The following is an 18,357-nucleotide window of genomic DNA, read 5'->3' as shown; positions in this document are numbered from 1 at the left end:
AGCTGTTGCCACGCTCGGAGGAAGAGGAAAAGCAGGCCGACCGGAAGAGAGCCGATCGCTTGGAACGCACAGCGGCGCAGCCGCTGGAACGCAAAACCCGGAAGAGGTTGTAGATTAGAAGAAAACCCTCCCTGATCTTGGGAGGATATGGTGGTAATGGCTTTGTTCTTCGCTTTTTAAAGCGGGGGTTCACCCGTACATAACACTTTTTCCCCTTAGATTCCTGCTCGTTTTGTCTAGGGGAATCGGCTAGTTGTTTTAAAATATGAGCTGTACTTACCGTTTCGAGATGCATCCTCTCCGTCGCTTCCGGGTATGGGCTGCGGGACTGGGCGTTCCTATTTTGATTGACAGTCTTCCGAGAGGCTTCCGACGGTCGCATCCATCGCGTCACGATTTTCCGAAAGAAGCCGAACGTCGGTGCGCAGGCGCAGTATAGAGCCGCACCGACGTTCGGCTTCTTTCGGCTACTAGTGACGCGATGGATGCGACCGTCGGAAGCCTCTCGGAAGACTGTCAATCAAGAAGGAACGCCCAGTCCCGCAGCCCATACCCGGAAGCGGCGGAGAAGATGCATCTCGTAAACGGGTAAGTACGGCTCATATTTTAAAACAACTAGCCGATTCCCCTAGACAAAACGAGCATCCATCTAAGGGGAAAAGTGTTCTCTATGGGTGAACCTCCGCTTTAATGCTGTTCTGTTGTTGTGGCTGGAGGGGGAGCTGTAATGGTTATGTAAAGGGATTGGGGGACCTTTAGGGAGGGTTGTAAGTAAGATCTGCTCATTACCTGTAAGGGGGGAGGCCATATTATCTGCTTATTCATTACTGCACTGCACTGAGCCTTTGCTGATGTATCTGAAGCCGGTTATGGTGGAAAGGCTCGATGTCGTTCTTTATTACGTTGCCAGTTTACATGCATGCTAAAAGGATGGCAACACCAGGCAGCAATTGCTTGTCAATGAATTTTAAGGATATTCCCTGTGGATGTTCACGCCCATTGGTTGCCATGGATACCAAGACCCCGAGACATGCAATGGACTTAGACAAGCAGAATATGCCCAACCCGCGCGCTCCCGAAACTGGCTGTAGATGTCAATGGGTGCTTCCGCGACCACCGGTTGGGAACTGAAGACGTTCAAAGCGTTAACTATGTCACCAGCACACCATGGTTACAAAGGCAACGTTTTGGAACCCCCCGCAAGACCCCGTTCAATAATCCTAACCCTACCTCACTTCTCCGATGAAGGTGTCCTACGAGGCTCCGTCACATCGACTTTGTAACCAGGATGTGATTGTGGAATAACGCTTTGGACCCGTTCTGCCGATCCGCGGTGTGTTAGTGACCGAGTTCTCCCTTTGAAAGAGTTAGAGCAAAAAGATCGTCTCCCGGCAATGCCAGTGTGGGTTCAGATCTCCCAGCGATAAAGGTTAGTAGAATGGACAGTGCGGCTCCAATGTACGTAACTGGAAGAAGAGCCGCCTCCGTCCACATGTAGTATGACCTTGTATGGTGTAAGGCATGGGTGCTCAACCTGTGGCCCTCCAGCTGTTGCAGAACTACAAGTCCCCTCATGCCTCTGCCTTTGGAAGTCATGCTTGTAACGGTCAGGGGCCTGCAATGCATCATGGGACTTGTAGTTCCACAACAGCTGGAGGGCCACAGGTTGCGCACCCATGGTGTAAGGCATGGGTGCTCAACCAGGGGCCCTCCAGCTGTTGCGTAACTACATGTCCCATGAGGCATTGCAAGCCGCTGACAGTTGCAAGTATGACTCTCAAAGGCAGAGGCATGAAGGGACTTGTAGTTCTGCAACAGCTGTAGGGCCACAGGTTGAGCACCCATGGTGTGTAAGGCCACAATGTTGTCTGTGGACAGAGGGCAAGGGACTATGAGGACACTGGGATTGTGTGAGAACATGGAACTGAGGGAGGTGCCATTGTGTAACGTCAGTGATTTCTATGGTAGATTGTGATGTTGTGTGAGGACAATGGGACTGTGTAAGGACAGTAAGATTCATGTGAGGCCAAGGGACTTTGTGGATTCTCTGAGGACATTGAACTAGGAGGAGATGCCGTTGTCTGGTGACTGTGGGGCTATGTTGGAATGTGATGTTGTGCGAGGAACTCTGTATGGATGGTGGGACTGGCTGGTGTGCTGCGACTGTATCTATCGCATACCAAGGATGGTGGTATTGTTGGTGGGAATTTGGTGTTATAAACGCCTACTCAATAAAGAGAGAATTGCAGGGAATTGTGATGAGAATTTTAAACTTTAAGCAGAAGTAGTGCAGCTGAATGGGAGAATTATTCCAACTCTGCTACATTGGTCTTAAAGCGGGGGTTCACCCTTAGAGGGCACTTTTTCCCCTTAGATGGATGCTCGTTTTCTCTAGGGGAATCGGCTATTTGTTTTAAAATATGTGCAGTACTTACCCGTTTACGAGACGCATCCTCTCCGTCGCTTCCGGGTATGGGCTGCGGGAATGGGCGTTCCTTCTTGATTGACAGTCTTCCGAGAGGCTTCCGACGGTCGCATCCATCGCGTCACGATTTTCCGAAAGAAGCCGAACGTCGGTGCGCAGGCGCAGTATAGAGCCGGTAATTCGATTTTTCCGCGCTAGGACTAGGTTTTAAACGCTGCTGCCTCCCCTTAGGTGCCCTCAAATGAGAGTCATTAGATATAGATGTTGACGTTTTAGGGGAAATGGCGCTGCTGGCCTGGTAAGGGGCTATATATCTTTAAATGGTGTACAAGTGTATAGACAAATAAATAATGTTGGGTTCCTTCCTGTGGTTTAGCTTATATATGTAGCCACCATTAGGATATGAGGTCCCCCTTTTTATTGATTTGCAGTGTGTAACCGCTTGTTCCTCAGTTAATGAGTTGTTCCTATGTGTCTTCCAAACACATTAAAAAATGTTTGTGAGAAAAAACACAAAAAAAATACAAATTATATGTGAAAAAAGTTGCAATAGAGAAGGGATGGTGGTTGGCGATCCCTAAAACCAGTGTAATAATGGTATGCAATGTCGGTTAAATTTGGACATTAAAAATGTAAAATAATTTAAATTAATCAAATATGTAACCTTGAAGTGGTAGTCAGTTCAATATAGAAATATATATATATAAAGATTAGTCATAAAATAGATATGGCACAATTGAAGTGAAAAACTCGTGATGCCGTGATGTGTGCTTCTTATCTAAATCTTGCGTAAGATAAATATCCAGTATTAGTGTTCAAACCATAAAAGAATTAAACAAATTAAAAAAAATGACAATATAAGCTGTGATAGCATCAGGCAATAAACAATTAAAGTGCGATGTGCTACTGAAATAGGTAACACTCTGTGTATCTTTAAGTGAAAAAAAAGAGAAGAATAGTTCACTAGATTTCACATTAAACTGTGAACCCCGCAGTTAGTGATTAATTTCAGGTTGAATTGTTAGTAGGTTAGTATTCAAAGTTTCTACTCCAATCAGATATGTAAATATTGGAAGTTATTCTTCACAATTTTGTTCAGAAGATTCCAAAGCAAAAACAAGAAAACAAAAGCCAAAAAAACTAGATGGTCATTAATTGAGGTTAATTGAGCAATGCGATCCCCAACTGGATCAAAAAATCCTTATTCTGCTAACATCAATTATCCTGTGTTCACTCTCTGGTTTGGCTGGCGATCCCCCCTGTTGTCTCCCCACTCACCGGACAGATGTCCCCTCAAGGGGGTGTAGGGCTTGTCTGAATAAGCTTCAGAGAGCTGTCAGATGATTACCTCTCCTCTTTGTTTCAGTCTGGTGCGGGGCAGCGTCCTCCCCGTGTGCCGTGTCTTTTCTCATGGGGTATTGATGGTATAAAAAATAAAGGAAATCCACATAGAGTAGTAAATTCTAAACTTGATGATCAACTTTAATAGAAGGAGATCACATCAAGTACATAAAAGGTTAAAAATTGCTGTGAGCCAAGCAAAAAACGAATAACCCAAATAAAAAATAATTAAATAAAATAAAGTAAAATAAAAACCGTTCTTAAGCTAACGGTAAGTGTGAAACCAAATTCCAGTCCTCCGTCTAGTTATACACTCGCCGGGTGCTTTAGAATAGTCCAGCGGTATCCCGCAGCTCGTGTGGCCGTTTGCGCTCCACGGCTATGGAGTCCGTACCCGGAAGTGACTAGTGGCGGTGCGTACGTGTGAGGTAACAGACGCTAAGTCACCTGTACCTCACACGTACGCACCGCCACTAGTCACAGGACTGGAATTTGGTTTCACACTTACCGTTAGCTTAAGAACGGTTTTTATTTTACTTTATTTTATTTAATTATTTTTTATTTGGGTTATTCGTTTTTTGCTTGGCTCACAGCAATTTTTAACCTTTTATGTACTTGATGTGATCTCCTTCTATTAAAGTTGATCATCAAGTTTAGAATTTACTACTCTATGTGGATTTCCTTTATTTTTTATACCATCAATACCCCATGAGAAAAGACACGGCACACGGGGAGGACGCTGCCCCGCACCAGACTGAAACAAAGAGGAGAGGTAATCATCTGACAGCTCTCTGAAGCTTATTCAGACAAGCCCTACACCCCCTTGAGGGGACATCTGTCCGGTGAGTGGGGAGACAACAGGGGGGATCGCCAGCCAAACCAGAGAGTGAACACAGGATAATTGATGTTAGCAGAATAAGGATTTTTTGATCCAGTTGGGGATCGCATTGCTCAATTAACCTCAATTAATGACCATCTAGTTTTTTTGGCTTTTGTTTTCTTGTTTTTGCTTTGGAATCTTCTGAACAAAATTGTGAAGAATAACTTCCAATATTTACATATCTGATTGGAGTAGAAACTTTGAATACTAACCTACTAACAATTCAACCTGAAATTAATCACTAACTGCGGGGTTCACAGTTTAATGTGAAATCTAGTGAACTATTCTTCTCTTTTTTTTCACTTAAAGTGGTTGTAAACCCACTATTTGGACTTTTACCTACAGGTAAGCCTACAACAAGGCTTACCTGTAGGTAAGGAGAATATCTCCTAAACCTGCACGGTTTAGGAGATATTACCCCCGCAATGCGGGCGGCGCATGCGCAGGGGGGACTCCACGGCTGAAGGACCGGCATCGCCGGACCCTGCCGATTTTAAATCTCCCGCGCGCACGCGCGGGAGTGACGTCATTGCCGCTCCAGCCAATCACAGCGCTGGAGCGGCGATACCCGGAAGACACGCCGGAGCAAGATGACATCCTGCTCGGCGTGGACCAGGTAAGTGGTACACACCTCGTTCCGAGGTAAGTATTTCATAATAGGCTAGTATGCGATGCATACTAGCCTATTATGCCTTTTGCATTGCAGGTTTGGGGGAAAAAAAAAAAAGTTTATGCGGTTTACAACCGCTTTAAGGATACACAGAGTGTTACCTATTTCAGTAGCACATCGCACTTTAATTGTTTATTGCCTGATGCTATCACAGCTTATATTGTCATTTTTTTAATTTTTAATTTGTTTAATTCTTTTATGGTTTGAACACTAATACTGGATATTTATCTTACGCAAGATTTAGATAAGAAGCACACATCACGGCATCATGAGTTTTTCACTTCAATTGTGCCATATCTATTTTATGACTAATCTTTATATATATATATTTCTATATTGAACTGACTACCACTTCAAGGTTACATATTTGATTAATTTAAATTATTTTACATTTTTAATGTCCAAATTTAACCGACATTGCATACCATTATTACACTGGTTTTAGGGATCGCCAACCACCATCCCTTCTCTATTGCAACTTTTTTCACATATAATTTGTATTTTTTTTGTGTTTTTTCTCACAAACATTTTTTAATGTGTTTGGAAGACACATAGGAACAACTCATTAACTGAGGAACAAGCGGTTACACACTGCAAATCAATAAAAAGGGGGACCTCATATCCTAATGGTGGCTACATATATAAGCTAAACCACAGGAAGGAACCCAACATTATTTATTTGTCTATACACTTGTACACCATTTAAAGATATATAGCCCCTTACCAGGCCAGCAGCGCCATTTCCCCTAAAACGTCAACAGCAGTATAGAGCCGCACCGACGTTCGGCTTCTTTCGGCTACTAGTGACGCGATGGATGCGACTGTCGGAAGCCTCTCGGAAGACTGTCAATCAAGAAGGAACGCCCGCTCCCGAAGACCCATACCCGGAAGCGACGGAAGAAGATGCATCTCGAAAACGGGTAAGTACTGCTCATATTTTAATACAAATAGCCGATTCCCCTAGACCGAACGAGCAGGAAGCTAAGGGGAGAAAAAAAAAAAATTTAATAAATGGGTGAACTCCCGCTTTAAGTTTGAAATTCCCGTTTCAATTTCCTGTAATTCTCTCTTTATTGAGTAGACCCTATAATCTGATAAGTAGGCCAAGATTATGCAGAGTGGGTGGAGCTTTGGGGAAGTGAGTGTGGTAATTAATTAATAGCTGTGCTGCAAAGTGTCCCTGGAAATTTTTTTCAAATGTTGGCAACTATGTAATGTATTTCTATTGTATTTTTCGGACTGACAACTGATTAAACGAAAATACGTTCTGTTATCATATGAGAATTTTTTTTGCGATTGACGGATAAAATAATACTGGATGAACTGTCGTGATTGGCTCTCGAAAGCTCTGTACTAACGATCCGATCGTCGTTACGGTCGTGCCGAAATCTGTATTTCTCGGCCGGGCATAAAATGCCACTCGCTGGATGTCAGCCCGCCAGATGCCCGCTGGATGTGCGGTAATACATACAGTAGCTTGCTCGGATTGACTTTGAGAGTAAGAGAAGCGCTACAGCCTCCAGCCAATCCGAGCTGGCTTTGTATACATTAATAGAATGCATTGCTCGCCATGATTGGCTCAGCGCGGTATGGCTCCAGCTTCAGCAAGAAGGAAATATGAAGCCTCAGAAGGGGGGTCATCTTATAGGCAAAAACTCTAGCGGTGCTACCACTAGGCAAATTAGGCAGCCGCCTAGGGCGCAGTCGCGTAGGGTGAGGCCACGGCCACTGGTCTGCCGATGTTCCCCATCAGGGTAGCCATCAGGAGAAGCGGCTGTCAAAGAAAGCCTCCATGAAGTTCTCCAGCAGGTCCGCCTCCCTTAGGTCCTGATTGGTGGCTCTCACAGGAATCACATGGGTCCTGCTGGCTCGTTTTTGGACACAGAAGTCTGGTAGTTCAGTTGTGAAGCTGGAACTGGGGGCTGCTCTTCACGCTCCTCCTCCTCTGCCTCCTAGGGCTCCCTGGGCCCCTCTGGTCCATCCTGATCTGCACCACAAGGCTCCAGCAGGCTCCATCCTCATCACGCTCCTCACTCAGTCAGCCCTGCTTTGCAGAAGGAGCTCCCCACTCTCCGTTCGCTCCACATCCCCGCTCATTGGAGAAGGACCCCTCCAGCCGTACGTCCACTCTGCTCCTCTGTACACCTTCACTGTTCCGCTGGGACCAAAATCCCTCTGACCAGCAGGACCCCCAACTCAGCCTATCCATATACTACCCTAGCCCATCCGTATACTACCCTAGCCTGTCCATATACTACCCTAGCCTGACCATATACTACCCTAGCCAGTTCATATACTACCCTAGCCCATCCGTATACTACCCTAGCCTGCCCATATACTACCCTCGCCAGTTCATATACTACCCTAGCCCATCCGTATACTACCCTAGCTAGTTCATATACTACCCTAGCCCATCCGTATACTACCCTAGCTAGTTCATATACTACCCTAGCCAGTTCATATACTACCCTAGCCAGTTCATATACTACCCTAGCTAGTTCATATACTACCCTAGCTAGTTCATATACTACCCTAGCTAGTTCATATACTACCCTAGCTAGTTCATATACTACCCTAGCCAGTTCATATACTTCCCTAGCCAGTTCATATACTACCCTAGCCAGTCCATATATTACCCTAGCCAGTTCATATACTACCCTAGCCCATCCGTATACTATCCTAGCCTGTCGATATACTACCCGTACAAAAAAAGTTAAGAAACAAACAAACCAAAAAAATTATAAAACATGTACATGTAGCACTACCCCCGAAAGAGCTGCTCGTTTGTTTTGGGCAGCATGTTACCGCTATTTCCTCGCCGTCGAGGGTATCAGATGAGAGTTGAGAAAAAGTTCAATGTCCACACTTATACTTCTTTTTCTTTGCTTTATTTGCCAAACTTGATAAAAGAATAAAATACGTAGTTGAAGAGGTGGAAGGGTAACAGGTAATAGGTTCAGGTGTATAACTTCTGTTCGGAAACGCTCCTGCTTCCAGCAATGCAGCTTTCGTCGCCACTCTAGCCAGAGCGGTTATTGTGCACCTGGATAGGCCTCTCTCACTAACCTAGCAGCCAGGATGTCACACGGAAAACTTGGTAAAGTCTCTGCCACAGACCTTCCCAAAGATGGAGGTATATTCGGTCCAAAATCCTCTCAGCCCCGGAATTAAGCACCCGGATCTCTCCCGAACAATTTCTTGTGAACTTAGAACTGACAGGCGACCATCATTCAGCCCTTCAGTAATGGTGCGTCCTTCGATTAATTTCAAGGCCTCTCCTGAGATACCAGCCTCGTGCTCGGTGCTCTCCAAGACAGGTTCTTCATCGAGTGGCTTCCTCCCTCAGGGCAGACAGCACAGGACCACTATGTAAGCGTAGACCCAGTCCGACTACCGGGCCTACTTAGTAGATCACAACCCCGGGCCAACGTGGTTCCGGAGCCAGGAACACTTGGACATGCACCCCCGGCCAGGAGGGCCACACACGGGGGGTGGTGGGACGACAGACCCAGGATCGACGACGACCCCAGACTAGTGACGTCTGTCCCTTAAGTACTCCTCCCTAGCATGCACAGCGGGACGATCAACTCCCTCTGATTGGCTGACGAGGGGGAACACCCAAAACACCTTGACCTGACTGCTGCCACCCTTGGCCTGGGATGATAACAGCACCCCAGACAACAATAGTGGTCACTCATAGTACAGCCATGGCTGGAACAGAGGCCCAAATTTAGTGAAAAACTCTCAGACTACCCTCTAAATGTAAAGTAGTGCCGGCTAGAAAATAGCAGGCCGCTACACATAAATAATAAAAAAAATTGGGCAGACTCAATTGACTACTATTTATCGGCGTATAACGCGCACCCCAAGCTTAAAAGGGAAGTTTAGGAAAAAACTTACATTTTGGATGCTCAGCCTTGTTGGTGTCTGTCTGCTGTCGGCGTCCATCGGCGGCCTTGTCCCGCGTCCATCTGCGGCCTTGCGTGGGGTCCGTCCAGCCTTGTCGGTGTCCGTCGCGTCCGTCTGCCGGTCCGCCCAGCCTTGTCGGTGTCCGTCTGCCAGGTTTGAGTTTGGCGCCTCGGTCGAGCTGTGCAGAGCCGGATTTCCGGTGTGTTCGGCTCCTTTCGGCTCCTCTCGTGTGGCTGCGGGCGGAGCCGAGCATGGCCGAGCCTAGCCGAGTGCGCAGTACACTTGGCTCGGCTCAGTCTTTGTCGGCGGCCCTCAGAGACAGCGGGGATCGGCGTATAATGCATAGTTGACAACATTTGAAAAAAAATTCCAGGGACACTTTGCAGCACAGCTATTAATTAATTACCACACTCACTTCCCCAAAGCTCCACCCACTCCGCATAATCTTGGCCTACTTATCAGATTATAGGGTCTACTCAATAAAGAGAGAATTACAGGAAATTAAAACAGGAATTTCAAACTTAAGACCAATGTAGCAGAGTTGGAATAATTCTCTCATTCAGCTGCAATACTTCTGCTTAAAGTTAAAAATTCTCATCACAATTCCCTGCAATTCTCTCTTTATTGAGTAGGCCTTTATAACACCAAATTCCCACCAACAATACCATCATCCTTGGTATGCGATAGATACAGTCGCAGCACACCAGCCAGTCCCACCATCCATACAGAGTTCCTTACACAACATCACATTCCAACATAGCCCCACAGTCACCACACAACGGCATCTCCTCTTAGTTCAATGTCCTCAGAGAATCCACAAAGTCCCTTGGCCTCACATGAATCTTACTGTCCTTACACAGTCCCATTGTCCTCACACAACATCACAATCTAACATAGAAATCACTGACGTTACACAATGGCACCTCCCTCAGTTCCATGTTCTCACACAATCCCAGTGTCCTCATAGTCCCTTGCCCTCTGTCCACAGACAACATTGTGGCCTTACACACCATGGGTGCTCAACCTGTGGCCCTACAGCTGTTGCAGAACTACAAGTTCCATCATGCCTTTGAGAGTCATACTTGCAACTGTCAGCGGCTTGCAATGCCTCATGGGACATGTAGTTACGCAACAGCTGGAGGGCCCCTGGTTGAGCACCCATGCCTTACACCATGGGTGCGCAACCTGTGGCCCTCCAGCTGTTGTGGAACTATAAGTCCCGTGATGCATTGCAGGCCCCTGACCGTTACAAGCATGACTTCCAAAGGCAGAGGCATGAGGGGACTTGTAGTTCTGCAACGGCTGGAGGGCCACAGGTTGAGCACCCATGCCTTACACCATACAAGGTCATACTACATGTGGACGGAGGCGGCTCTTCTTTCAGTTACGTACATTGGAGCCGCACTGTCCATTCTACTAACCTTTATCACTGGGAGATCTGAACCCACACTGGCATTGCCGGGAGACGATCTTTTTGCTCTAACTCTTTCAAAGGGAGAACTCGGTCACTAGCACACCGCGGATCGGCAGAACGGGTCCAAAGCGTTATTCCACGATCACATTCTGGTTACAAAGTCGGTGCTGACGGAGCCTCGTAGGACACCTTCATCGGAGAAGTGAGGTAGGGTTAGGATTATTGAAGGGGTCTTGCGGGGGTTCCAAAACGTTGCCTTTGTAACCATGGTGTGCTGGTGACATAGTTAACGCTTTGAACGTCTTCAGTTCCCAACTGGTGGTCGCTGACATCTACAGCCAGTTTCGGGAACGCGCGGGTTGGGGATATTCTGCTTGTCTAAGTCCATTGCATGTCTCGGTGTCTTGGTATCCATGGCAACCAATGGGCGTGAACATCCACAGGGAATATCCTTAAAATGCATTGTAAAGCAATTTCTGCCTGGTGTTGCCATCCTTTTAGCATGCATGTAAAACTGGCAACGTAATAAAGAACGACATCGAGCCTTTCCACCATAACCGGCTTTAGATACATCAGCAAAGGCTCAGTGCAGTGCAGTAATGAATAAGCAGATAATTTGGCCTCCCCCTTACAGGTAATGAGCAGATCTTACTTACAACCCTCCCTAAAGGTCCCCCAATCCCTTTACATAACCATTACAGCTCCCCCTTCAGCCACCACAACAGAACAGCATTAAAAAGCGAAGAAAAAAGCCATTACCACCATATCCTCCCAAGATCAGGAAGTGTTTTCTTCTAATCTACAACCTCTTCCGGGTTTTGCGTTCCAGCGGCTGCACCGCTGTGCGTTCCAAGCGATCAGCGCTCTTTCGGTCGGCCTGCCTTTCCTCTTCCTCCGAGCGTGGCAACAGCTTCCATAGCAACCGGGGACAGAAAAACGCCACGCCTGCTTAGCCGCTGATTGGCCGCCGACTTCGCTGGTTTTTGCATACACGGGCTGCAGTTCTTACAGGAAACCAGCAGAGGGAGCGCGCAGGCTTCCGGCAGATGGAACGCAAACGCGGAAGTCCGGTGGAAAGGATTTGAAACGCATAGTCATGAGGTGGCTCTTGTAAATTTGGGGAGCGGGGGCCTGCCGAGACCCAGAAGCCGCACCTGCCTTCCCCACTAGCCGGGACTGTCCCGTTAAAAACGGGACAGTTGGCAAGTATGATAATGCGCCCCCATGATTTTCCACGTTATACGCCGATAAATACGGTAATTGGTCTTTTTTTCTACTATAATTTTTCTATGTTTTATCTAAAAGGAAGCAAAATAAATTTTTGGTGGCCTCTATTTGATATATTTTTGTTTTGTTTGACGGCATATTTCCTTGTCAGGAGTGGACCCATGTACTTGAATACTGTTTTTACTACATATTTTCTTAAATGGACAAGATTGTTTTCTTACTCTTGTGATGTAGAGATGTAATATTTTAAGGAAATGCAAATTCAACCTAAAAGGTGTGTGTGTGTATAGATATATTTATTTATTTGGTTGCTTATTTATTTATTTTTGTCCAACGGGGTTAAAAAGGAATTGGAGAATTTTATTCTGTTTTCTTTTTATTTTAATGTTGTTTTTTATTTATTTTTTTATGATTTATGTTTTAAGACATAGAAGAAGTCAGAAGTGGTGCCAGAGTATTTAAAATTAGGATTCTGACATAGTATGGCAGCGACTGTCAGAAAAGCCCCTTGCTAACTCTTAGGCCCCGTACACACGACCGAGTTTCTCGGCAGAATTCAGCCAGAAACTCGTTCGGAGCCGTATTCTGCCGAGAAACCCGGTCGTGTGTACACTTTTGGCCGAGGAAACCGACGAGGATCTCGTCGGGCCAAATAGAGAACATGTTCTCTATTTCCTCGTTAGTCAATGAGGAAACTTGGCTCGCCGAGATCCTCGGCGGCTTCACAAGGAACTCGACGAGCAAAACAATGTGTTTTGCTCGTCGAGTTTCTCGGACGTGTGTACAGGGCCTTATAGTACTATTGTGCTATTGTATGTGCAGGGATGGAGAAAAAGGAAAATATTTTGGGCTAAATAGACTTTGTGGGAAAACCCATAAGTAAAGCTAATGAAATATCTGGGCTAACTATATTGACGGTATGACATGATGACGGTCACAGCAGATGGTAGGTGGAATCGGGTTATAAATAGAATTATTAAAGTGGAGGTTCACCCGAAAACTTAATTTTTAACATTAGATTGATGCTCATTTTGTCAAGGGGAATCGGGTAGTTTTTTTTAAATCTAAGCAGTACTTTAGAGAGCGATCTTCTCCGCCGCTTCCGGGTATGGGCTGCGGGACTGGGCGTTCCTATTTGATTGACAGTCTTCCGACGGTCGCATACATCGTGTCACGATTTTCCGAAAGTAGCCGAACGTCGGTGCGCAAGCGCCGTATAGAGCCGCACCGACGTTCGGCTTCTTCCGGCTACTCGTGACGCGATGTATGCGACGGTCGGAAGACTGTCAATCAAATTGGAACGCCCAGTCCCGAAGACCATACCCAGAAGCGGCGGAGATTTTTTTTTTTTTTTCAGGTGAAATCTCACTTTAAGCAGGCAGACCTTATATACAAATATGAGCATTTGAACCCAAGATCAGTCTTCCAAAAAATATGCATTTGATTTTTGAAGAACTATGAAGGTATGCCTAATAACAATTCAGGTTTTGGAATGAGCTGTGTTGTACCTTGATTGTGCAAGAGTTGTGCAGTATGATACCGGTGTAAACAGGCAGGGTAGACACGGATATCCCATCTGAATCTCCTAAAAGATGGAAATACAGGCGTGACTGCTGTAGAATGTGTGTGTAGGCAGGTTGAAACATGTGTAGTTGGTTCCAACAGCTGGCCCAGGCTGATAAAGGGGTTAAAACATTTGCGGCTTAGTTCCTGGGCTTTTGGTTTGGGCGGGCACACCTGTTTGATAATAGTGCTCCCCCTCTTTATATATCTAAAGTTGTAGACAATGCCTACTGTATATGGAATCTCTCCTCACATAGGTATGCCTGGGCCATTACGCTATTTTAGTTAGGGACAGGTAAGACTGAAGCTACAAGCAACCAGTCATTAGGCATGGTACCTTGTAAGGTGACAGGTCCTCCAGTAATGCGTGGGTCGGTGTTCTGGCCCCGTCCCTAGCAGCCAATCTCCCATGGCAACCGGGAGCAGACTAGCGTTACAGAGATCTATGACCTTGTCACGTAGTACAGGAAGAACAGAGATGAGTGATAGTATGCATAAGGTCTACATTAGGTGCCCAGCAGGACCATATTCTGTTACTGGCAGTGAGGTAACAGAGGTACGCTGGAGTGGTGAAGCGGGCACATGCTCAGCACGTCCCTCTTAATGCAACATACAAGTAAGAGGGTGTAGGGACATGGGCCAAGTTGCTTTTCTGAGGAGCTCTGCACTTTATTAGGGCACACAGTGAAGGCTCATCTCTAAGGCTGCTTTCACACTGAGGCGCTTTGCAGGCGCTATTGCGCTAAAAAAAGCGCCCTGAAAGAGCTCCTTTATATCCAGTGTGAAAGCCTGAGGGCTTTCACACTGCAGAGTTGCGCTGGCAGGACGGTAAAAAAAAGTCCTGCCAGGCGCATCTTTGAGGTGATGTCGGAACGGTGAATATACCGCTCCTACAGGGCCCCATCCCATTGAAATCAATGGGACAGCGCCTCCAAAACGCCACGTTTTTGCGGGTGTGTTTAACCCTTTTTCGGCCGCTAGCGGGGGTCAAAACCACAACGCTAATGGCCGAAAATCGCATCAAAAACTGCGCTTCAGTGTGAATGTAGCCTAAGTCAGGGAACTGCCCTAGTGTTTGATTGTTCACATGACCACAGTCTCCGCTTGGTCCCCAGCATTGATAAGCACTCTCCGAGTGAGTGTTACCCCACATGCACGGGCGCAGTAGATCCTGCTAACATGTGCATCATGAACAGATCCAAGAAAACCTCTGCCAACATCACAGATTAATAATTGGGCATCACAAACCACTTGGATATTTATGAAATGATACCCCTTTTTATTGAGGTATATATGTCCCTTGTAGGTAGGTGGAAATAAGGGGATATGTGTGCAATATATTGCACTCATTACATTGAGGATGGATGGCGTGGCATGAAATCCACTGTTTATATGATCCTACTCTTGGTGCAATGATGGTATATATTTGTAGGTATCTGCTATGGTATTAATACCATGAAGAGCTCTTTTCAGTACCCACAAGAAAGTAACCTGTGATGTTCCTTCCACGTCACCAGCAACCATTTGGAAGGAGGCCTTTCCCAGAAATTGGAGCAATTTTGTCACGTTGGGTATTGCTTGACTTTGCTGGGTGGTGGTCTCCAACACAAAACAAAATTTCACGTAAAGTGCGGGAATGAGCTCTTTTGTCATATGACATTTTTTTTAGGGCTTCGTTCTCAGTGAATTTATCCATTAAAGTGTGCTTAGGAAAATGTCTGGGTGCCATGATGACAACTCTTCTTTTTCTAATCCTCTTTCACAGGAGGATAAAACTGCAGCAGATTGCACTCCAACACCTTCAAGGGATAACGAATTACCGCCTGCTGATACCACCAGCAAACCCAGGTAGTAAATATTGCCTCTTTTTTATGGTTCAGGTTTTGTTTATGAATTGATCTTAACAGAAATTAGCATGGCTTTTTGCAATATTTAGCAAAAAATTGTAAAAACATCGGTAAATACCGTATAGCGCCTGGTTACTTTCTAGAACCGGTGCTAGGTTAAATTTAGAAGGGGTCAGAGAGTTAGGTAACTCTGACCATGTTGATTTGTTCGGATTTTCGCCTCTTTCTCAGCTTTGGCTGTGCTGTGGGCTCATTCTGTCCTTTCTGGGGTGCTGATCACACCCCAGGTCGGCAGGTGGCAGCAGTGGAGTCAGGGATTGGGTGCTCTTACCCAGCAGCCTATCAGGAGGCGTTTGCCTCGCTGTGCAGGCTGGGGGAGGGTATTTATGAGGCAGACGCCATTTTCCTGGGTCTTCACCTCATGTGGTACCCACCTTTAGGGTAGCCACTTCACGCCGCCCCTGCAAATGGCCTTCCAGGCCAGGGTGCGTGTGACACGCATAGATCCTGGCTTCGTGACCACGTCACCCCGGAGCAAATGATCTGCCGCTTGGGGACTCAGTAGTCGACTGGGTCCCACCTAAAGAGGTCCTGGGCTGTCTGTCCTGTTGAAGGAAGCTGTACGGTGGAGAGTCTGCCTGAGTAGTACCAAGAGAGGCTGGTGTTCCAATAGGGGCCTGACCATCCATCAGGGACCAGAGGAACCGGACACTGAGAGGCTGGATGTTGGCCACCTGTCAGTCGGTACCCTAATTCAAAACTACCTGAAGGAGATCCAGGTGTCAAGTCTGCTAAGGAGGATTGTCTCCGCTATTTCAACCATAGGGAGGGTCTGTGGCAGAGACTTCTTTTCCCAAGTTCAGAGTGACATTCTGGCTGCCAGGCTTGTGAAAAAGGCCTGTCCAGGTGTGTTAAAGATTATTTTCTTGACACAAGACAGGGTAAACCTGCACTGCTTTACCGGCTCAGACACTATAGCAAGAAATGCACACACACGGCTTTCCTTGGTTGCCAAAGTAGAGAGAGGCTGAACTTCAGCCGGGGGCCAATTTTATTGCCAAATGATATCACAAGACATATGCATGCTGATTGGTTCACATTATACATCCACACCCACTCTACCCTCCCAATCACCCACCCCCCTGTGAGCACATGTCTTTGCAAGGGTTCTCTCCTCAAACCCATGTAAAAAGAGAGTAGGAGGAGAAGTTCATATTTAGCACAAACAGCTCTTGTTACAAGATCCTCCAGTCATCCAAAGGCAAGGATTTCCTTTCAAAAGTACAAAACAGTCCCGAGACATAAATTCCTTTGGTGGGGGAGGAAGACAAGGAGGAGGCTTGAACACATCAGAAGCATAATGTCCTTCATATTAGCCTGTTACTTTAAAACAATATCTGATATAAAATCCTCAAGGAAAATAACACTTATTGTGATACATATATCTATTGTGTGGACATTCCGTTACTACAACTTTCACCAAATACCCCTAGACGGTGGAGGAACACGAGGTAACATGCCACCCAAAACAAACCAGCAGCTCCTCCGGGGGTAGTGCTACAACCGTATAACCAATTGCGGATTGTGCTATAGCCAAACGACTGCGTGGCCAGCTAGCTCTGGGACGCTGTCAAATTACAGTATCCCATGATCACGCCTGCAGCTGGGCGCAAGAGGCACTATCTGTCATAGCAGTGTCCAAACATGGATGTAAACAGAAGCCGGTTATCAGCACTCTTTTCCCTAATGATGACAGCATTAGGAGAAGAAGAGAAAGCCAATAACCGGCTTGTGTAAAAGGGACATGTACACCCATAGTTAGGGCACTGATTATCAGTGCAGTTCCACCAGTGCTGCCAATCAGTGCCCATCAGTACCTCCTCATCAGTGTCACCTATCAGTGCTGCCTATCAGTGCCGTCTATCAGTACCCATCAGTGCCACCCATCAGTTCCCATCAGTGCAGACTATCAGTGCCCACAAATGCTAATCAGTGCAGCCTATCAGTGCCCATCAGTGAAGGAGAAAAATTACGTTTGCAACATTTTATAAGCAACTATGAAAAAGTTTGTTCTTTTTTCAGAATTTTCAGTCTTTGTTTTTTTTTTTTTTTAAATGATAAAAATTTCATATAGGTACAGTGTAGCATGACCGTGCAATTGTCATTCAAAGTGTGACAGCGCTAAAAGCTGAAAATTGGCCTTAACAGGAAGGGGTAAATATGCCCAGTAGGCAAGTCATCATCAACCTAAATACGGGGGGAACATGTAACATGTTCCAAAAGGTGTACTTATCCTTTAGCAAGGTGGGGGCATGTCTAGTAGGATAAGTTAGAACAGGATGACAGGTAGGGTTGGGGGAAAAATTATTTTAGCCCGTATTGGAGATTTTAAACCGTTTAGCTACTGGACCGGAAATTTTTCTCTTATTGCCCATTTCATATATAATGCATCTAGCTACCTATGCTGGTTTACTAGACTTATTAATGCCATGCATTCAATGTTAGGAACTAGGGTTGTCCAGATACCGATACTAGTATCGGTATCGGGACCGATACCGAGTATTTGCGGGAGTACTCGTACTCGCGCAAATGCTCCCGATACCTAAATAGAATACTTTTTTTGTATTTATCAACATGTTCTATGAAAATTCTTTGAGTTTTTTACTACTGCGTGACAAGCAAATAAAACATTTTTATTCATTTTTACTCATTTTTATTCTTTTATAATGTCTTGAGTTAGAGTTCTTCATAATTCTAAAGAAAATATCCTTAGTCTGTATTGTGGTTTGAAAACTGTCACATGACATTTAAAAAAAGTATCGGTATTCGGTATCGGCGACTACATGAAAAAAAGTATCGATACTTGTACTCAGTCCTAAAAAAGTGGTATCGGGACAACCCTATTAGGAACATAACTATTTTCACTTTCCTTGTCCTCACACTTTTTTCATGAGAATGGTGTCCTCCTCATTGCCCAGGAAATAGTAACTCTTGAGGAAATGTCATCCTATGGCCTAAAAAATTTGCATATTTTACTGTGTTTCTACATATTTCTAGTCGTTTGTTTATTTAGATTTTGCA

The sequence above is a fragment of the Rana temporaria genome, chromosome 8 (assembly GCF_905171775.1).
Source record: "Rana temporaria chromosome 8, aRanTem1.1, whole genome shotgun sequence".
NCBI classification, from domain to species: domain Eukaryota; kingdom Metazoa; phylum Chordata; class Amphibia; order Anura; family Ranidae; genus Rana; species Rana temporaria.
Note: the sequence above shows the minus strand (reverse complement) of the source record.